The 16,445-nt window shown below is 33.4% G+C and overlaps 1 long non-coding RNA gene across 1 annotated transcript; it reads left to right on the top strand.

Annotated features, from left to right (window-relative positions):
• Positions 1–2,759: 2,759 nt before the first annotated feature.
• LOC136038169 (uncharacterized) lies at positions 2,760–12,787 on the top strand. The gene is made up of 3 exons (XR_010620142.1): positions 2,760–2,801; positions 7,210–7,344; positions 12,266–12,787. It is a non-coding gene; the product is annotated as an uncharacterized LOC136038169 (long non-coding RNA).
• The last annotated feature ends 3,658 nt before the right edge of the window (positions 12,788–16,445 follow it).

Genomic DNA, 16,445 nt, shown 5'->3' with positions numbered 1-16,445 from the left:
CATTTGCCTCTTATCCATTCTAAACACTAGGTATTGTAAATCTATTTTATTTTCATATGAGGGAATCTTCAGAATGGCTTTGCTCTAATAATCCCCCTAGCAGAAAATAATTCAGATAGACGTGCACCGCTGAAATAAGATATTTTTCAAGTGCTCTTTCCTCAATGTTTCCTCCTTCAGCTAATCATGCAAGCCCTATGCCTACAGGTTCATCTTGTTATATCGGAAAATGGTGGCACAAGGAGATAAAGCTCTTAAAAAGACCGTGTTTGGACGTTCTTGTTCAATATAGCTCATCCTTGCACAAGATTAAATGAAAAAACAAGTTTTCTAACTGAAAGTAAGGAGCGACATTACAACTTAAAACAAACAGAAATTACTGCGCATATGAAAGGGGCTGTTCCCTCCTCAGCGCCCTGCTCTTTACGCTAAAGTTTGTCTCTTCCTCTCAACTCTACTTTTTAAAACAGTAACAGACTTTAGCGTAATGACAGCCTTTGGAGCTGTCATTTTGTCGTTGGCGTTGATACAGCTTGTTCTACTATCCCCTTCTTTAGATTATGCTTTTGGAAAATTTGTTTAGAGCCTTAATTTCTTAAAGTATTTAAAACTATATAAAAGTATTATAAGGTCATATTCTGGTGTTATCATGGTGTTATCACATGCATCAGCAAAGCCTTGCCAGATCTTTTGGAACAGAGTTGCAGCCGTGACATCCCCTCACTGTGGTTATAACGGCAGATAAGTAAACCACAGGTTTTGGATGTACTATTGTCGGAAGGTGTGTTTCGGTCAACTTGTCCTTCACCCAGCCTCGGGTTGCATAAAAATAACACTTGTGGATTGTAAAAAAAAGAAGAAATATGGATAAAGACAGATAAGGCGGTTAAACGAACAAATTGTTAAGGGAGCAACATACTTGAATAATATCTGTTACTGAATATATCGAAATTAATATTACTGTTACCAAAGATTAAGAAAAACACAGTAGAAATTTAATGCACCTTTGATAGATCACATTTATCAAGAATACTGCTAGAAGAGTCATAAAAATTACGGAATAGTCACTAAAACTAGAGTATATTATTATTATCCCCTTCAATGAAGCTCTAGTTTCTTTTATACCCCTTCCCACACCAAATTTGGGTTTTTCATTTTCATTGGTTGAATCATCTTTCAGTTGAATCAAATTTCAATCGTGTTTTGCCAGAAGACAGATCACGGATGCTTGCTTATTTGTTTTGTTTTTCCCCCCGGGGATGATTGTATTGACCCAATGGTCCTAGAATGTCTCGGGAGGCCTCATTCTAACGGAAATAAAAAGTTCTAGTGCCCTTTCTAATTGACCAAAAACTGGAGGGCACCTAGGCCCCCTTCCACACTCTTTTTTTTTCAAAGTCACAGAACCAAAATTTAGAGATAGCCATTTTGTTCAGCATAGTCGAAAAACTCAATAAATAGGTCTTTGAGGACGAATTAATCACCCAGAGCTCCGGGAGAGGAGCTGCAATTTAAAAACTTCGTCAATTGTTTACATGTAGTAATAATTATTGGGAAGTGAACAGACGTTTTTAGGGGGATTTTATCTGGTCAGGGGGGGGGAGGTCTTACGAGGGATGATCTTTCCATGGACTGATTTATCATGAGAGAAGAGAATTTCCCTGAAGGGGCTCACGATTTTCTACCATTATTTAAAAAAGACAATGAGAAAATAAATAAAAAGTTTTTCAACTGAAAGTAAGAAGCAGCACTAAAACTCAAATCGAATTTACTCTTTACGCTTAAGTAGTTTTTTTGTAAATTCAACTGTTTATTCTACAGTCTTTGTGATTCAGGGGTCATTCTTAAAGAATTGGGACAAAATTCAAGCTTTAGTTTAAAGAGCGAGGTATTGACAAGGGGGTGAACCCCCTCATATACGTAATACAAATATACAAAACAGAAGTTCGTTACATAAGTTAAATCGTAAGCTACGTATATTTATCACTAATAAAAACGTTCGTAAAAAAATTAAAAGTTTAAGTCACCTTTTTAAGTAACCAAAAAATTGGAGGATAACTAGGCTTCCTCCCCACCCCTTTTTTCTCAAAATAATACAATCAGAACTATGAGAAAGCCATTTTTCAAAAAAAAAAAATCCAAATTTCATTTTAACTATTTATGTATGGTGAGCCAAAATCAAAACATGCATTAATTCAAAAAGGTTTAGGTATCAAATAAAAAAATAAGTTATTTCAACCGGAAATAGGGAGCGACATTAAAACTCAAAACGAACAATAATTATTCCGTATATGAAAAGGGATGTTCCCTCCTCAACGCCTCACTCTTTAGGCTAAATTTTGACTCTTTCTCACAACTCTACTTTTTAAAACAATAAAAAACTTTAGTGTAAAGGAGGTAACAGTCCCTGTCATATACTGAATGATCACTGTTCGGTTTAAGTTATAATGTCGCTCCTTACTTTCAGTTGAAAAAACTTTTTTTATTATATTTAAAGTGTCTAATGGTCCAATTGACAATAATACTCTTCTTTCTTTTGATTTCAAGGTCGATGAAAGTTTCTATCTATATTGAGCTTTAAAATTGTTTTTGCTTTATACCAAAAAGTGCGAATGTATAATGAAAATATAGATAAAAAACGCTTGATTCAGTAGAGTTCACTGCCTACTTTGATTTCGTAATAAACTTGAGCTGAATCAAATACTAGGTCCGATTGAATGGAAAAATTTTCTCTTTGCTCTGTACAATTTTCGGGTTCAGCCAGTTTGATTTTAACTTTTGTGAAGCAAGCATCCCATCAGGTAAGTTTTTGTTATTGATTTATGAGAGTTCTCTCAATTTTTTTGTAAAGTCAGTTTTACTTCTACCTATGAAGTTCTTGTAAATTTATGACAGTTCATATTATTGACTTACCCATACAGTGCATTTTTATTACTCTTTACAAATATAGTAATCGCTTTTATGGCAAATTCAAATTTAAGGACTTTCTGAGTTCTTGAAAATGACGAATTTTCAATTAAAGTATGAATTATTAGTCGTTTTCCGACAAAATAATGCTACGTTTTCTAAGCGCTGTTTTCTCTGTCGTTTTCGACAAAATAATACTACATTTTTTCATTTTCGAAATTATTTATAATATGGTTAGCTTTAGTTAGGTTATGCTATGTCAAAAAGTGCTTAAATTTGAATTTGCAATAGAAGAGATTAATAGATTTGTAAAGAGCATGAAAAAGGCATCGAATGGTAAGTTCACTTTTTTGTTAAGTCAATAATACGAACTGTCATAAATTTACCGAAGTTCTTATCATATGCTGAAATAGTCTTAGCTATGACGAAAAATATTAAACTCAAAAAGGCCTTAAACTGGTAGTGAAGTTAAACTGGTTTTACCGTTAACATATATAAAGTATGAGATATTTAATTTGTAGGATGAAGAATGTTTCTACTAACTAGATTATCATATTTTCTTCTATTATTACAGTCTACAGTTTTTAAAATCATTGTGAATAATAATTTGGCAAATTATTATCTCACTCTCAAAGTTACTACCAGACGAAGAATGTACTTGTATTTTAGAATAATTATTAAAATTAGCATAAAAATCACTTGATTTTTGAAAAAGATCATAAAACACAAAAATTGTAATTTAGCCCTAATAAAAGTTATTTCATATTGCTATTCCATAATATAAGCTACTTAACACAAAAATATAGTGTTGTGATTAGTAAGCTATAAATAATCCAATAATAAGACTTAAGCTCATATTTCTGAAGACCCCAAAGTAATCTCGGTAAACAGAGAGCAGTTAAACTTACTGACCTAAGAATAAGTGGAACATACCGATCAATACATATTTTTTGCTCTTTCTCGCTATAATAACCGTTTTAGTCGCAAATTCAATTTTAAATCACTTACTGACTCTCAAAGACGACCCTACTCTTTTCTCGTTGCTACCCTAGCCCTTTCTGACCCTACCTTTGTCTCTTATTTTAGTGACCGCTTATATACCACTTTTAGAGTCACTCTGGTTAAAACCGATTTACCCGTAAATTAAAGCGATGCTGACGAAATCCAATGTCAAAAAACGCATAAGAAATATATAACTTGAGCTATATATTTTCACATGATGGCGGGGGGTGGGGGAGTGAGGTTGGAGAATAGCGGAGCTACAATTGAAATGTATTAAGTACAATTATTCTACATATGATGAACTATGTGTTGTTTCTAATCGTTTTATATAACTAAAAATAAAAGATAAGGGTATCATCCTTGAGGGTCATTACATAAAAAAAACTAGTTTTTTTAACTAAAAGTAAGGAGCAACATTAAAACTTAAAACGAACAGAAATTTTGAAATAGGTTGCCCCTCTGCAATACCTCGCATTTTACGGTAAAGCTTTTAATTGTTTTAAAAATCAGAATTGTGGCAAAGAGTCAAACTTTAGCGTAAAGAGCAAGGGATTGCAGAGGGGACGACCCATTTTATATACGGAGTAATTTCTGTTCGTGTTCAGTTTTAATGTCGCTCCTTACTTACAGTTAAAAAAACTAATTTTTTTTGTGTATTTTCTGAACGTTTTTTAATTAATGCATGTTTGATTCTGGCTCTCCACACATAAATTATTAAAATAAAATTTGCATATTAATTCCTTTTTTGGCTAAATGACTTTCTCTTAGTTTTGATCAGACGATTTTGAGAAATAAGGGGTGGGGAAAGCCTAGTTGCCCTGCAATTTTTTGGTTACATAAAAAGGCAACTATAAATTTTAATTTTTAATGAATGTTTTTATTAGTAAAAAATATACGTAACTTAAGAATTAGCTTACGTAACAAACTTTTATATTCTTAAATTTTAATATGTACGTGAGGGGGTTTGTCCCCTCGTTAATACCTCGCTCTTTACATTAAATCTTAAGTTGTGTCCCAATTCTTTAAGAATGACCACTGAATCCGAAAGGCCGTAGAATAAATAGTTGAAATTACTAAAATACTATAGCATAAAGAGCGAGTTATTTATCTCTTCCTAAATACCTCGCTCTTTATGCTAAATTATTTTTAGAACCCCTCATATGCGTAATAATCTCTGTTTGTTTTAAGTTTCAATGCTACTCCTTACTTTCAATTGAAAAAAAATTTCCATATTTATTTTTTAATTTTTTTTATAGTAATTTTAGAAAATCCTGCGCCCTTTTCATTGAATTTCTGTTCCCCCATGACATATTTCTCCAAGGAAAGATCCTCCCACATAGCTCCCTCCCCTCAACCCTACCCCCAAAACAAAAAAATAAATCCCCTGAAAACGCTGTACACTTCCCAATAACCATTATTATATGTAAACACTGGCCGAAGTTTGTAACTTGCAGCCCCTCCCCCAGGGACCGTGGGGGAGTAAGTCATTCCCAAAGACATAGTTATTATGGTTTTTGACTATGCGGAACAAAATGGCTATCTCAAAATTTTGATCCGTTGACTTTGGAGAAAAAATGAGCGTGGGAGGGGGCCTAGCTGCCCTCCAATTTTCTTGGTCACTTAAAAAGGGCACTAGAACTTTTCATTTCCGTTAGAATGAGCTCTCTTGCGGCATTCTACGACCACTTGATCGATACGATGACCCCAGGAAAAAAAAAAAAAAAAAACAACACGCACCCGTGATTTGTCTTCTGGCAAAAAATACAAAATTCCACATTTTTGTAGACAGGAGCTTGAAACTTCTACAATAAGGTTCTCTGGTACGTTGAATTTGATGGTGTTGTTTTCGTTAAGATTCTATGACTTTTAGGGGTTGTTTCCCCCTATTTTTTAAAATAAGGCAAATTTTCTCAGGTTCCTAACTTTTGATGGGTAAGACTAAACTTTCTTTGATGTAGCTATTGATATCAAAACCCCATTTTTTAGAATTTTTGTTGCTATTGAGCCGGGTCGCTCCTTACTACAGTTTGTTACCACGAACTTTTTGATTTCTTTGCAATTACAGTAATCTGTTACAAGCTGAAATGATTTTTTCATGCCATAGGCTTTACGTGAAAAAGTGTGTTTTACAGTTCAGCCTTGAGGATGAGTCTCGGTGGGGTTAAAAAAAAAAAAAATAAATAAAAAAAAAATAAAAGGACAGTTTAAGACGCAGAGACTAGCAGATCCATCAACGTTTAAATCAATATTGATTTGTTTTTGCTGCTGACTAGAACAACAAGAATTGCATCTACTGATAATTTTATCTACATATGCCGATGAAAGGTGTGTCGTCCTTTAAAATGACGTTTTCCTTATATTTAAGGCCCGTTTTATATTTAATTAGGTCATATGAGGATCAGGGGAGTACATTTTCCCTAAATTCCATTATTTTTAGGATTATTTTCCTGTGATTAGCATATGATTCTACTACTAGTACAACAACTACTACTAATAAACTACGGAGCGGTATTTGCCTTAGGCAGCTTTGCACAGCGACGAAGTATCATTATTGACATCTTTAGTTATTTGAACCCTAAAATCTTGGTATTATTATTTGCTTAAGAGTTCCTGTAAAAACTTCTCAATGGGAGGAGGCTTAAATTTTTTTTTAACTCGGTCTAAGGTTTTAAGAAAAGAGTATTTTTGCCAGTCGAGGAAGGGCCCCAGTCGCATGTTGTATCCTTACAAAGTTTTAATGTTGCTCCTTACTTTCAGTTAAAAAACTTATTTTTTTATAATTTAATTTTAATAGGAATTCAAACTAATAATAATTATAGCAAGATTTATGGCAAAGTAACTTTTTTCTATTCTAAAATTGTAAGAACAAAGACAAATTTTTCTCTTGGCATCATGCCTTAAAATTTCTCGTTTAATTTGACCATCAAGTGTGACAATCAACGATTTCAACTGTTGGTCGTTTACATCAACAATATTGACCAATAAAACCTTAGTTTGTCGCTAGAACGTGATTGTTGATTAACGGTGTCTCGCCAGAACAGACTATCTGAAAACAGTGTGGTCAACAAGGTCGCTAGAAAAGGCCTTATTACGATTTTGCGCAATGCTGCTCGGGCTTGATATCCTCAACAGCACAAAAAAAAGAAATGGAGAATTGATCTATTTTTGCGTTTTTCTTGACGTTTTTAAGTTCTGTGTTTTTTGGAAAACTCTTTGGGACACTTTATGTCATAATCGTTTTGATATTCAGAACATGTTGTACTTTTTTGTTTTTCACCCTTATATAAAAATTATTTTTAGTTGTTTTACTTCATATCGTCAATGGTTCTGAACAGTCTTCTTCTGTGTAAAGTCGCGTGCAACTGGACGACAGGCGTTATCATCATACATAATATTTCTACCCTTGAACAGTGGATTAGAGATAACGCACCCCAGGTGAGGTGATATTTCCCATAATTTTTAATTGTCTTGTACTATAAACCCTGACGAATGCCCCGACCAAGATAGGCTGGGTATAAAATATTGGGTTTTCCAGTGTTTTCATATGGTTTGATGTCTCCGTTCCGTCATAAGCTCCTTCCTTCGGCCCCATCCCCAAAAAGGAAATCCTACTTGCTTGGTCTTATCTATATATATAAAAATAAGTTGTCTGTGTGTGGATCTGTGGATCAGGTGACGTCATGTTTGTCCGCATATGACGTCTGAATTATTTCACACTAATACAAAAGAAGAAAAAAACTAAAAAAGGTAAAAACTACAAAAAAAACTAAAAAGAAAAAAAAAAACTAAAAAAGCTAAAAAACTAAAAAAAAACTAAAAAAAGGTAAAAATCTAATAACTAAAAAAAAACTGAAAAAAATAAAAAAAGGCAAAAACTACAAAAAAAATAAAAACTAATAAAAAAACTAAAAAAGCTAAAAAACTAAAAAAAACTAAAAAAACTAAAAAAAGGTAAAAAACTAAAAAAAACTAAAAACTAAAAAAGAAAAAAACTAAAAAAAAGGAAAAAACTGAAAAATAAAAGAGAAAAAGAAAACTAAAAAAATATGAATAAATATATATAAAAATAAGTTGTTTGTGGGTTACGTCTGTCTGTCTGTCTGTCGAGTGACGTCGTGTTTGTCCGCATATGACGTCTGAATTATTTCACACTAATACAAAAGAAGAAAAAAAACTAAAAAAGGTAAAAACTACAAAAAAAACTAAAAAGAAAAAAAACTAAAAAAGCTAAAAAACTAAAAAAAACTAAAAAAGGTAAAAAACTAAAAACTAAAAAAAAAACTGAAAAAACTAAAAAAAGGCAAAAACTAAAAAAAAAAACTAAAAACTAATAAAAAAACTAAAAAAGCTAAAAAACTAAAAAAACTACAAAAACTAAAAAAGGTAAAAAACAAAAAAAAAAAACTAAAAACTAAAAAAGAAAAACTAAAAAAAAGGAAAAAACTGAAAAATAAGAGAAAACGAAAACTAAAAAAATATTAATAAATATAAAAAATATAAATATAAATATAATATAAATTAGCAATCAACAAGCACCGAGACACAAATGACGACCGGGACACAGGGAGTATAAATGACGACCAGGACATAAGTAAAAAAAAAAAACTAAAAAAACTAAAAAAATGGTAAAAACTACAAAAAAACTAAAAACTAATAAAAAAACTAAAAAATATAAAAATCTAAATAAACTAAAAAAGAAAAAAAAGAAAAAAGGAAAAAAATAAAGGAGAAAAACAAAACTAAAAAACGAATGTATATACAGACCGGGACACCGGGATACAAATGACGACCGGGACACAGAGAATATAAATGACGACCGGGACACAGGGACACAACTACAATGGGGACGCCGGGGGGCACAGGGGGATATAAATGACGACCGGGACACCGGGACACAAGGAATATAAATGACGCCCGGGACACTCAAAGAGAAATCACAGACTGGAACACCGGGACACAAATGACGACCGGGACACAGGGAATATAAATGACGACCGGGACACAGGGACATAACTACAAAGGGGACGCCGGGGTGCACAGGGGGATATATAAATGACGATGGCGACTCAGGGAATGGTCGATTAGCAATCACCATCAACAAAGCTCAAGGGCAATCATTAGAATCATGAGGTATAGATCTGAATACGGATTGTTTTCCCATGGACCATTATATGTTGCATGTTCAAGAGTCGGTAAACCTGAAAATCTATTTATATGCACAGACAATGGGACAGCAAAGAATGTTGTATATTCGCAAGTTTTACGTAGTTAAAAACATATATATATATATATATATATATATATATATATATATATATATATATATATATATATATATATATATATATATATATATATATATATATATATATATATATATATATATATATATATATATATATATATATATATATATATATATATATATATATATATATATATATATATATATATATATATCTATATATATTCACAGGTGGGACATAGGGACACAACTACAATGGCGCGTAACTAATATGGCGCGTAACGACTTACGCGCGCGGGGGGGCTTGGGGGGGGCGCGAAGCGCCCCCACCAACTAGGTGTTGGGGTGGCGCGAAGCGCCACCCCAACAGCTAGTATAGAATATAATTCTGATGGACCATTCATGAGTTTTCCCAACCAAAACTGTTACTACTAGTTATATCCGTTATATCCGTCGGGGAAATTGTATTATACACAGCGTTTGCATTGGATTCTGATTTATGTATATTTCTTCAGGGTTTGTTTTTGTGGGCTTTTTGGGGATGAAACACCTCATTCTAGCCAAGTTATTAATTATAGGCTACCATTCCCATAGTAGTATAAAATATGTATGCATGAACATATAAAGAGTCAGAGGTAATAGGCTTGAGGTTGCTTGTGCTGGATTGCTTGTCGACTCTTGTTGATAGAAGAACATAACCAGTTGAGGGAAAGTCATGTAATTACCTAACATGCAGTTAGGTAATATAGAATTTAGTTACTCAGGCAGGCAGAATGGTGTACATAGGCTGAGAGTTGGGCTCATAATGAATTACATAAAAAAACTAGTTTTTTTTAACTGAAAGTAAGGAGCGACATTAAAAATTAAAAGGAACAGAAATTACTCCGTATATGAAATGTGTTGTCCCCTCCACAATCGCTCACTCTTTACGCTAAAGCTTTTAATTGTTTTAAAAATCAGAATTGTGGCAAAGAGTGAAACTTTAGCGTAAAGAGCGAGGGATTGCGGAGGGGACAACACATTTCATTTACGGAGTAATTTCTGTTTGTTTTAAGTTTTAATGTCGCTCCTTACTTTCAGTTAAAAAAACTAGTTTTTTTATATAATTTCTCAACGTTTTTGAGTTTGTGCATATTTGATTTTGGCTCTCCACACGTAAATTATTAAAATAAAATTTGCATAATAATTCCTTTTTTGGCTAAATGGTTTTCGCTTTGTTTTGATCAGACGATTTTGAGAAATAAGGGATGGAGGCCTAGTTGCCATGCAATTTTTCGGTTACATAAAAAGGCAACTATAAATTTTAATTTTTAACGAATTTTTTTATTAGTAAAAAATATACATAAATTAAGAATTAGCTTACGTAACAAACTTTTATATTCTTTAATTTTTATTATGTATATGAGGGGGTTTGTACCCTCATTAATGCCTCGTTCTTTACACTAAATCGTAAATTTTGTCCCAATTCTTTAAGAATGACCCCTGAATCAGAAAGGCCGTAGAATAAATAGTTGAAACTACTAAAAATACTATAGCATAAAGAGCGAGGTATTTATCTCCTCCTAAATACCTCGCTCTTTATGCTAAAGTATTTTTAGAACCCCTCATATGCGTAATAATCTCTGTTCGTTTTAAGTTTCAATGCTACTCTTTACTTTCAGTTGAAAAAAAACTTTTCCATGTTTATTTTTTCATTGTTTTTTTTTATAGTAATTTAAAAAATCCTGCGCCCTTTTCATTGAATTTCTGTTCCCCCTTGACATATTTCTCCAAGGAAAGATCCTCCCACATAGCCCCTTCCAATCAACCCCACCCCCAAAACCAAAAAAATCCCCTGAAAACGATAGTACACTTCCCAATAACCATTATTATATGTAAACACTGGTCGAAGTTTGTAACTTGCAGCCCCTCCCCCAGGGACTGTGGGGGAGTAAGTCATTCCTAAAGACACAGTTATTATGGTTTTGACTATGTGGAACAAAATGGCTATCTCAAAATTTTGATCTGTTGACTTTGGAGAAAAAATGAGCGTGGGAGGGGGCCTCGGTTCCCTCCAGTTTTTGGTTACTTAAAAAGGGCACTAGAGCTTTTAATTTCTGTTAGAATGAACCCTCTTGTGACATTCTAGGACCACTTGGTCGATACGTTGACCCCTGAAAAAAAAAAATAAACACGCACCCGTGCTTTGTCTTCTGGCAAAAAATACGAAATTCCACATTTTTGTAGATAGGACCTTGAAAATTTTGCTATAGGGTTCTCTGATACGCAGAATGCGATGATGTGATTTTCATTAAGATTATGTGACTTTTAAGGGGTGTTTTCCCCTATTTTCTAAAATAAAGCAAATTTTTTCAGGCTCGTAACTTTTGATGACAAATATATCAAAATTTGATGAAACTTATATATTTAAAATCAGCGTGAAAATTTGATTCTTTTGATGTATATTTTAGCATCAAAATTCAGTTTTTTAGAGTTTCGTTTACTATTGAGCCGGGTCGCTCCTTACTACAGTTCGTTACCACGAACTGTTTGATTTAATGGGAAGCAGTGCCTCTAGGAGCGCAGCATCTCCCAGCAGCATTAAAAACATTTAAAACGGACAGCATTAACTTATAAAATGTGGATTTTGACTGAAGATTTTGACTTCAGAATGGTTCTTTTGTTTTTAAATTTTTTTTTGTTATTAGGATTATACGTCTATGAAGATAGACTTAAGTGGTTTTATTTTTACGTAGGCCTTGTAATTATACCTGTCGTGCTCTCTTGACAAAGTTATTTTTATTCATTCTACTTTTTTAGGAACTAAGGGGAGTCACCTGAAATCAGTAAATGGGTCTCTGTGTCCCACGGTTCTTGAGCTGCCAACCCCTAGCTTAGAATTTATTTGGATATAGATAAGTTTTCAAAAATAAATCTGTATATGATCTCCTTAGCTTATTCCAGTTAGTTCAAGTTCATAAAACTTGTTACTTTGCTTAGCAGAGTTTCATCAGAATATAATACGTCAAACACATTGAAAAGCACATTGAGAAAAGCAAATAGGCCTACATAAATAAGTTGAACGAAATTAAAATTTAAACTTACCCTTTTAATTGTGACTTTTATTTCCAGGGTTCCAGCTTATCATTCAAGCACGTTCAGTCCATGTCGCCTTATTTCAGGTTATGTCAAGTAAGTTGAGTTTATAGATAAGTATTTAAACACAACTACAGGGCATAATCTAAAGGCAGCTTAATAGAAATTTAGTTTAATTTAAATATATTTTTCAAAACCACAGGGGAGGGGCAGTTTCTTTTCAGTTTTCAATGATGATACTAAATTATTTGTTAATATGCACTCCAAGATGCCTTGCTAGTTTGGAATGTTTTTCCTTTCCCATTTTTCCCTTTCGACTGAGACAGTTTACTTCCTGGAGGCTTTCCACGACTTGTTAAGAAGCTGAGACTTGCTACACTTAGAAGACAACTACTAGATTACTACTCGCGAAGCTGAGACCAGTACACATGAAAAAGAAGAGATGCTTGCTTCACAAAAAGGAGAAGAAACTCACAAACAAAACACAGCAGTATTTTTTTTTGAATTAGTATTTTTACTGCAAAAATAAATTGATTATATTTTTATTTGTCCTTTTAATCTAGTTTTTATATTTCAGATATAGACTTCTATAGGTCCAGATTGAATGAGCACTTAGCTATAAGGAATTTCAAATGGAAATTCGGTTTATTTCGGTTTAATTCGGGTATGTTTAGTCTCTTGTCTAGTTGGTTTAAGCGATATAAATTTTTTTCAAGGGGTAGATTTTTCTTTTCTGTGGTAGAAAAGTTGATAACTTGTAAAAGTTGAAGTTTTGTATCTTTGCAATTTGAGGGGATAGAAGACATCCAGTCTGCAGTTTAGGTTGTGCTATGGCCAGAACAAATGTCTTGGAATTTTCAAGTTTCGAAAGGAGAAATACTTTGGAAAAATTGTTAAGTTGCTCTGATGGAAGATAAGAAACAGGGATAGAACTTCACAGATGTTGCAACTGCAGAACAACAGCTCTTTGATTGCTCCCGAGGTCTTTCTCCTCACACAAAGATCCATTTTAATTTAGTCTTGGAAAGCATATTGAAATTATGGTCGTTTTAAACTTACTGTTTACGTCTAACACACAACCCATGTGTGTGACACAGACGTGCAAGGAAATCGATTTAAGATGCATGGAGTAACTGTGTATTCCTTTACTCGGTTGCAATACTTAGGAGAGACAAAACAAATTTCAAAACCATAACACCCTACTAACGTAATGATCCTTCCTTTTATAACGATTCTTTTCCGCAGTTTATTATTTTTCTTCGGCAGAAATTATTTTACTTATCGGCTCTCTATGAAGCACAATTTATGGAGTAACACTTTTTTTCCTTTTCCCTAAATGTCTGAATTCATGTAGAGCCCAAGGTATAGGGTAAAGGGTGTGGCAAGTGGATATATATTGTAATACGAATGCAACAAGAACTTGATTTCTGGATTTATTTCTTAGAAAATAGTAGTAACCTAAAAAGATAGTTGATTACTTAAGACTGTCCTTAATTTTGCCCTATCTTACTTCTACAACTGGAAATGCTAGGATTCTAGAAATCTCTGACTTCTAGAGATGGAATTCTACATAGGAATCACAATTTTGATAATTTTAATAATTTGCTCAAAGGATAAAAACGATAAACTAAAGTTATCTTTGGGGTTTAAGATATTTTGAGCAATTAGAAGAATATGTTGAGAGTATTTATTTGAGTTTTATGGAATATTTTGTTGATTTAACTTAAACTGTTCGATCTACCAACCACTTGGAATTTCTTTAATACTTGAAAAACTCGTATACCTAAGGGGCATGCAATTTATGTTGTATTTGTGTTTCTACCAGCGTTTTAAGCAAATTTTAAAACGAAATTATTTGGGGATTACTAAGGGGATTACTGATGTTTAGGGATACCTAAATATCACTGAAATCCCTGTTTTTATTAAGTAAACAGGAATTTCTCGCATCATGAATGTGTAAAATCGACATACAAAAAAGTCACTAAAAAATGCAACAAATGGCATTCTGTGAGAACCGTGGACCAACAGCTCTTGCTGCTACAAGTAGTCTCACTACCCGTCTCAGGTATACGTGTTTGAAGTTGCAAATAGTTGCTGTCTCAAGTAGTCATAGCAGCAGCCACAGTAGTAGTAAACAGGGGATTTTCTATGGATGGGGGGCTAAGGGACACTTGCCCCCCATAATGAGGAGAAAAAATATTATATATTCCATGCCCCTTGACAATCTAGATACAGACACCTCTTGTCCCCCAATAAGAAATGCTGTTTATTCACCTCTGGTAGTAATAATATTGGTCATGAAAGTATAAAGTCAATGCCCTGCCACTCCGAAAATATTACTATAATATCTATTTGATAACCAGGATGCACTAAGCGTCTTTCGATCTAGTTTAATATCCCCCTCAGCATTTCCCAAAAGGTTCATCTTTATACTCTTACTTAGTCTTTAATGAAACACTCAAAATTAAACACACCCCCTCCCCATTTTTACAATGATATCTTCTTTTAAAGAATTGGCACATTAAAACTTAAAACGAACAGAAATTACTCCGCATATGAAAAGGGCTGTTCCCTCCTTTACGCATATTGGAATATGATATCTTCAGAGGCATGGCTACAGACTGTTTTGAACAGTGTGGCTATTTCATATTTTGATCAGTGTTTCGGGTGGCTCAGAAAAAGGGGGAGGCCATCCTATGGCCTTTGCCATCATATTTATGATCAACATATCCAAAAAGCTAGCCATTTGCGAGATATTGCTGGTGCGTTTTTGACAACCAGCAGACACATAGTGTGTTTTGATTCTGTATTCGCACCCTCAGTATTCTCTGCATGTATTTACAAGTAGATTAGCTTAACTCAATTGCTAGTAAAAAAGGTTTTAGTGCCAAACCTATTTTGTCATTCAAATGTTGCTTGTTGTCTATTAAAATTGCCACACCCATGCGCAGAGTGGCTTAGGTACATTTGGGCTAAAATTTCACATATTTATATCATAATAAACAGGTATAGGAGTGTGGCATCTTCTATCGCTCAAACAACATCATTTCCAAAATGTCTCTTCGTAATGATCTTTTTTTAATTGCTTTCATTGTTATAAGAAGACGAGTCCGTTCAGAAATCAGATCAGGTTAAAGCACACGTATACACAAATTAGTTTTTCGCAATATCTTCCCCTATGAAGATATTGCGCAGTAGCGCAATATCTTTCCCTAAAAGGGGCTAGGTGGGCTTTATGTATCTTTTGCTTCCATCAAGGCACTTCGTACAGAAAGACATGTAGAAGCTTCAGAAGAGCTTCATTTGATTGGAAATTAAAGCTCCTAGGGACCTTTCTAAGAATCAAAATTGACTGGAGGGCAATCAGCTCCCTCCCAAGTCTTCTTTTTTCCAAATTCATCTGGTTAAAATTGTATCCATTTTGTTTAGAGTATTTGAAAAGTCCAATAACAGTGGCTTCATTATTTGACTTAATTATTATTGTGTTTTGCATACTGAAATAAAATAACCCAAGTTAAATGTTTCCCATGCGCTCTGCCACCCGTAACTTTTTTTCAGTTTTTGCTTCGTCAAAGCTGATTCAATGAACAGGTAGCCTACTTGGGTTGAAACAAGAGAGACGCAATGCGGGAATAGATGTGCCAAATCTTTCTTTGAAAACATCAAAAGATATTTTTCATATTCATACCAGAAAAAAAAGGTGGAGGGGTGGGGTATTCGTTTGCAGGTAGTAATTGTAAATGAAAACAAGTAATAAAAGACGACAAAAGGTAAGCTAAGGACAACTACGAGCTATTCATTAGGAGACAAACAAAGGCGATATTACGACATTTAATTTTTGAGCCACATCAAAGTCAAATTTGCCAACAAAAAACGAAGTTTTATGAAAATTATATGGTTTTTACATGATTTTAGCGTCAAGCTCGTAATTCAGAAGTCAAGAAATGGGGTTAAAAAGCTTAAATTACTCATTTAAAACGTTTTATTCCTAACTCTGTATAGATTATCATTAATAACACTATACATAACAAAACCAATATCAAACAGTTCGTGGTAACGAACTGTAGTAAGGAGCGACCCGGCTCAATAGTAACTAAAACTCTAAAAAATGGAATTTTGATACCAATATCAAAAACATCAAAAAAATTTGATGTTTTGAAAATTTGATACCAACATCAAAAAAATTGCGTTTTAATGCTGATTTTAAATATATAAG

Source organism: Artemia franciscana, chromosome 17, assembly GCF_032884065.1.
Source record: "Artemia franciscana chromosome 17, ASM3288406v1, whole genome shotgun sequence".
Taxonomy (NCBI): domain Eukaryota; kingdom Metazoa; phylum Arthropoda; class Branchiopoda; order Anostraca; family Artemiidae; genus Artemia; species Artemia franciscana.
Note: the sequence above shows the minus strand (reverse complement) of the source record. Positions and strands in the feature narration are given on the sequence as shown.